This window comes from Vicia villosa, linkage group LG5 (assembly GCF_029867415.1).
Source record: "Vicia villosa cultivar HV-30 ecotype Madison, WI linkage group LG5, Vvil1.0, whole genome shotgun sequence".
NCBI classification, from domain to species: Eukaryota; Viridiplantae; Streptophyta; class Magnoliopsida; order Fabales; family Fabaceae; genus Vicia; species Vicia villosa.
The window spans coordinates 143,973,381-143,980,386 of NC_081184.1; the positions used below are offsets into that span (position 1 = coordinate 143,973,381).

A 7,006-nucleotide genomic window follows, 5' to 3' on the forward strand; every position below is an offset into this window, starting at 1 on the left:
ATTATATTTTACATTAATAATTTAATAATATTTAAAAATACAATCGTAGATTTTAATAAAATCTTGTACTAATAATCTAATAAATTTTAGTAAAAAATAATTTTATATCTTGGCATATATGATTTTTCTTTATAATTTATAATATTCAAAATGTTTTGAAATGGATTTGTATTTAATATATTTTGTGTATATATATATATATATATATATATATATATATATATATATATATATATATATATATATATATATATATATATATATATATATATATATATATATTACTTCTCTATTATAAATTATTTATATAAAAAATCTTAACACATAAATTTATGAGCCTAAAAATGTGACTACTGAAACTATATTAAATTTATAACTTAAAATTTTAATGTATTATTTAAATTTAAATATGAAATGTAGAAGAAAGAGATTTAATAAAATTTTACATTAATTATTATTATTGTAATTGAGTGATGGAGTAGTTATGGAATATGAACAAAATATTTAAAAGTTGGTGCAACAAAGACTAAAAAATTTTATTCATAGAAAAATAATATTTGTATTAAACGATTATATTTAAAAAATCTTAATAATAATAATATTTGTGTGATCCGAATCGTGAATATTTATCGACTAAATTTTAGTCCTGTATGAAAATTAATACTATGAAGTAAAAGAAAAATAATGACTTATAGGTTTTTTATTTTTAATTTATTTAATTAATATAATAATTTATTAATATTTTTAGAAGAATAACACTTAATAAATGTCGTAGTATTTTTAATATTTAAATGTTTTTATTAATACAATTAATGAGTTATTGATTATAGTTTTTTTAAAGAAAAATAATGGTCAAAGTTAAATTGAAAAATAACATAAAATATTTATATTTAAATAAATTCAAAAAATATCTAAAGTGTTTATAATAAAATATGGGAAAAATAATGATTTATAGAATTTTATTTTTATTTTCTTTTGATTGTCATAATGATTTATTAAAAAAAATAGTACAATAATACTAAATAAATATTGTACTTGATAATTTTCATATTCAAATATTGTAAAAAAATTCATTAAAATTTTATTATAAGAAATTTGTGTACTCATTTAGAAAACACGTAATTTTCTAAAAACGTATTTAAAATAGCATATCTGTTTTTATTATTTTATTTTTGTCGAGTAGAAATTATAAACACATTTATTTTATTTGTAATGTTTATATATTATCATCAATATAGTATATCAATTACAGTTTTTCTATTCATTAAAATAAAAATAATTTTCATATTTGTGATTTTTATTTATTATTTAGAAAACTAAGTAATTTATAGTTTATATAAAAAATTATAATTTTAATATTAAACAAAATAACTAAAAGAGAATAGTTAAAAAAATAATTAAAATAGAATTAGGATTATAAGTTAAAATAATGTTAGTTGAATATAATAGTGTTAATTAAAAATTTGTATTATAATAATTATTTTTTGATTATTAAAATTTTTTTAATAAAAAAATGAGAATTAGGATAATAAGATATAATAGTGTTAGATGAATATATTATTATTTTCATTATTATTATATTATTATTATTATTATTATTATTATTATTATTATTATTATTATTGTAGTAGTAGTAGTTTGTTATTATTATATTATTATTATTGTTATTTTTATATTACTATTAGTTAGATATTATGTAGATTATTATTATTAAAAATATTGATGGTTTAATTTTATTATTATTATATTATTTTTATTATTATTTATTTATTTAATTTAATATAGAGTTTGTATAATTAGGGTTTGTATTTAGAATTATCATCAATATAGTATATCAATTACAGTTTTTCTATTCATTAAAATAAAAATAATTTTCATATTTGTGATTTTTATTTATTATTTAGAAAACTAAGTAATTTATAGTTTATATAAAAAATTATAATTTTAATATTAAACAAAATAACTAAAAGAGAATAGTTAAAAAAATAATTAAAATAGAATTAGGATTATAAGTTAAAATAATGTTAGTTGAATATAATAGTGTTAATTAAAAATTTGTATTATAATAATTATTTTTTGATTATTAAAATTTTTTTAATAAAAAAATGAGAATTAGGATAATAAGATATAATAGTGTTAGATGAATATATTATTATTGTCATTATTATTATTATTATTATATTATTATTATTATTATTATTATTATTATTATTATTGTAGTAGTAGTAGTTTGTTATTATTATATTATTATTATTGTTATTTTTATATTATTATTAGTTAGATATTAGGTAGATTATTATTATTAAAAATATTGATGGTTTAATTTTATTATTATTATATTATTTTTATTATTATTTATTTATTTATTTTAATATAGAGTTTGTATAATTAGGGTTTGTATTTAGAATTATCATCAAATGACATTTGGCGAGGATTGTTAGCAAGATGACATTTGGCGAGGATTATTATCAAGATGACATGTGGCTAGGGTTGCCATCATGACTTCTTTACATTTATATTAAGTAGATGTTATTTTTATTTTGTTAATTTAATTTTAAATGATTAAAGAAAATAAACTATTTGACAATTAAATAAATATACACGGCTAGCTATATAATTGAAAAAAAAAATCAATGTACAGCTTCGGTGAACACATGAAATTTTTTAATTTTCTTGCATTAAATTGAAAGGATATAAGGGAGAATTCAAATATCTATACTCCTTTCTTCCCATTTTGGAGAGAACTTAAAAAAGGGTGGGACCCACAGGATCTTATTCTCTCTGCACTAATTATGTGTTGTCCAAACAGAAGAAATGCCTCATATCTCTCTTATTTCTCTCTCCCCTATTTCTTTCGCTTCAATTTCTCTAATTCCAAACGGACCCTAATGCAAAATATGATGGCAAAGTGATTAATATACTCAGTCTTCACGTTCACGTTCCATCTTTTTCATCATTACAATGAAAAAAACTCTCTTTCATTTTCCGTGAAAAATATTCGTCACACACAACCTATTCATCGCCGCCAGATCCACTTCGTTACTTACTTGTTTCTTGTTATGCCACAAGACAAGCGAGTTTTCAAGTAAGCAATATGTACCACTTGTATTTTTTCTATCCAATTTGCACCCGACAAAATCAGAATCGATGTACCCAACTAAGTCACGATCCGCTCTCTAAAGTACCATAGACCTATTTGTTATGTGCCAATGAGATATCAAATGATGTGTTTGACCACACTGGGATGTGATTCTTTCGGGCATGCTTGAAAGCAAGCACAGAGACAAACAACAAATATGATATCAGGATGGGATGTAGTAAGATAAAGAAGAGGGTCTATCATACCTCGTTATTTGTTTTCTTCAATTGGTTTTCTGTTTTCATCCTTTTTTCTAAGTTGCATGATGTTGACACTGAAGTTGCTATTGTTTTGGGCTTCTCCAAGTCAAATCTTTTTCAATATTTTTTTATAATGTTTGGATTGATTGATGAAGGTTCCTTCCTTGGTTTGATGAATGTGCAGCCCTATGAAGTATCAAAGCTCCCACGTCATTGACATTTCAAATTCGTTCTGCATCATTTTAGAAAATTCCTTGCACAAGGATTAATTAGTAACACCAAAGATGATATCATCGACGTAAATCTGAACCAATAAAATGTCATGTTTAATTTTCTTAATAAAAAATTGTATCGAATTTTCTTCTTTGGAACTTGTTATTCAGTAAGAGTTTGCTTAGACAATCGTACCATTCTCTAGGAGCTTGTGTCAGACCATATAAGGCTTTTTTGAGTATGAAAACATGACCAGGAGAGGTCAAGTTGATAAAACCTAGAGGTCGAGAAGGCTAATAACATCCTTATGGCCTCCAATATAGTCATATGAGCATAAATTTCATCGAAATTTATTCTTGCATGTTGATTGTAACCTTCTGCAATGAGTTTGGCTTTATTTATTAAAATGTTGCCATCTTCGTCCAACTTGTTGCGCAAGACCCATCAGGTACCAATCACTAGATTAGCTTAAGCTTCGGGAACGAGTTCTTAAACCTTGTTTCGTTCGAATTGATTTAACCATTCTTGTATGGCAAGAGACCAATGTTCGTCAATGATAGATTTGTTAATTCCTTTTGGCCCAGTTTGTGAAACAAATGCCACAAAGTTACATACCTTATTTAGGGATCGTTGAGTAGTGACTCCCTTAGAGATGTCTCTAATGAATTTTTTTTAATAAGATGGTCATATATCGTCCTCCATTATTTTAGAAGATCTTAATGATCTGAAGGAGTATATATGTTTTGATCCTGAACAGGTTCTTCGTCAATGATTTGATTATGGCTTTGACCTTGTTCTGCTTCTTGATCATCTTCTAGATTTGCCCTTTCCAAAATGCCTGCATAATTAATCACGTCTGATTCTAATGGTTTAGGTTTAGTTTCATCAAAGGTAACATGAACTGATTCTTCTATTAACATGGTTCTTTTGTTGAACACTCTAAAAGCTTTGGTATAATTGGAATATCCTGATGAATATACCTTCATTAGCCTTTACGTCAAATTTTCCTAGGTTATCTTTCCCCATTGTTAAGGATAAATCATCTGCATCCGAAAACATGTAGATGATAGATATTCAATTTTCTTCCTTTATATAGTTCATAGAGTGTCCGCTTTAGAATTGGTCTTATCAAGACACGATTCGTGACATAGAAAGCAGTGTTTTCTACATCATTCCATAAATATTTATGAAGATTTGTCTCATTGAGCAACATCCTTGCAAGCTCTTCTAGAGATCTATTTTTCCTCTCTACTACCTTCATTTTGTTGGGGAGTTCGTGGATTGGAAAAGGTATGTCGAATACCATTCTCATTACGAAAAATTTAGAATTCCTCATTTTGAAATTCTCCACCATGGTCACTTCTAATAATTACAATAATTACTTCTTTTTCATTTTGGATAACCTTGGCTAGTTTTTGAAAGACATCAAACACATCTCTTTTATGAGATAATAATAATAATAATGACAAGGTGTGGTAAGAGTAGTCATCCATAATCAAAAGGGCGTAGATAATTTCCCCAAGACTTATGGTTCTAGATGGTCCAAAAAGATCCATGTGAAGCAGTTGTAAAGGTCGATGTGTGGAATCCTTAAACAGTTGGATTTTTGCATAAAACGAGGGCGTCAATCGATTGACACGTAGGTGTAATCGATTACACCAAGACTCATCAACTTTCTGCCAAACGAAAAATAACATTTCTAGGCCATGCAATCAATTGATTAAACAGTGAAATCGATTGACACTGTGTTATTTCTCAAAAATACCAATTTGAACACTTCTTCCTCCAATCTAAACCATTCTAATTCATCCCAAATAATAAAACAACACCAATACACATGATCATTGGTCATAACTCTAAGAACAAATCATACACATGCAACCATGTTTACTCTTTACTCATACAACATGTATTCACAACAATAACAACAAAACATGGCATCAACACAACAACAAAACACCTTCAAGAATCAAGAACATCATCCAACCAATCCACATCATAAGATTATTTCAACATAACAACATAACTAATGGTTCTAACATAAAATTAATCTACATGCAGTATCATCAACAAGCATGGAATCAAAAAATAGAACATGTATGATCATCAAGTTTCATGATCATAACAATAACATAAACTCTAACTTCCCAACCATGGATTCTTCCCCCGAAGCTAAATATAACTAGGAACTCACCTTCAGGAGATGAAGATGATGATTCCATGGATTTCTTCTTCAAGATTACTTCTTTTTATTTCTTCCCTTATTTTATCTTTTTCTTCTTTCTCCTCTCCCTTTCTATGTTTCTATCCTTCCTCTTTTCCTTGGTTTTTAATGATATAAATAAATAAAGAGGTGTGGTTGGTATACATGGGTTGAGAATGAGTTGTTGGTATTGAAAGTTGGACCAATATAATTATTAATGTTACTAAAATGTTCCTTCTTATACTAATTAATAAAGGTGAGTCTCTTTCAATAAGAATTGATCTCTTTTGAGTCCAATAATCAATTACTCTATTGGTCTCAACTGATAACAATTAAAGCACTTAAGAGTATACGAGATATTACAGTATGAAAGTGGGCTCTAAACTTAATTGAATTTTATTTGAATATGGCATGTTAAAAGAAATGAAATACCATGTTATAATTTATATTCTAGCCAACTATTCAGTGGAAGGTGAAAAGATTGTGGAACAAAATTATGTGGGTATGATACCTTGGAAACTTTATATATATATATATATATATATATATATATATATATATATATATATATATATATCGAATTATTGATAGAATTCAAACAAACAATTATGATAGTTTAAGAGGAGTTTCAATCAGTGATAAACCAATTAAATTGAAATTACAAAAGCACAAAGTGTTATTGAATTGATAAGATAAAGTTGTCTATAAATTCTTAACAACAACCGACCTTAGCTCAGTTGGTAGAGCGGAGGACTGTAGTTGGATTGAACTGACATCCTTAGGTCGCTGGTTCGAATCCGGCAGGTCGGAAACTTGTCATTTATTTACACGGTGTCTTTATTTTTTAATTCTCAATTTGATTCATTTTTCTTTTACTATTTTTCTAGTGACTTCCATTGGTTATGTTCACCGATCTCTATATGGTGATTTCTATTAAATATGTACTAGAATATTGAAGAGCAGGCATGCAACATTTTTGTTATTTTAAAAAAAATTCAATTAAAAAGTCAAAATGCCTTTGCCTTTATACGCTCATTCAATTTATGTGAATGATTTGTCGTGCCATATATCATTGCTTTAAGCCAAATACATGTTATCTTTCGTAATTTGATTTAAATAATTAATCATTGAATAAGTTTAACAATATTTTTTTATTGAGGAAAAATTGAATTCAATATTATATGAATTGCAACATTCACACACATTATGCATTAACCACTTGCGAAATTTTCTTCTTAAATATTTTTCATT

General features: G+C 25.5%; 1 non-coding gene across 1 annotated transcript; it reads left to right on the forward strand.

Moving 5' to 3' along the window:
• Positions 1 to 6,477: 6,477 nt before the first annotated feature.
• Positions 6,478 to 6,565, forward strand: TRNAY-GUA (transfer RNA tyrosine (anticodon GUA)). The gene is given in 2 exon segments: positions 6,478 to 6,514; positions 6,530 to 6,565. It is a non-coding gene; the product is annotated as a tRNA-Tyr (tRNA).
• The last annotated feature ends 441 nt before the right edge of the window (positions 6,566 to 7,006 follow it).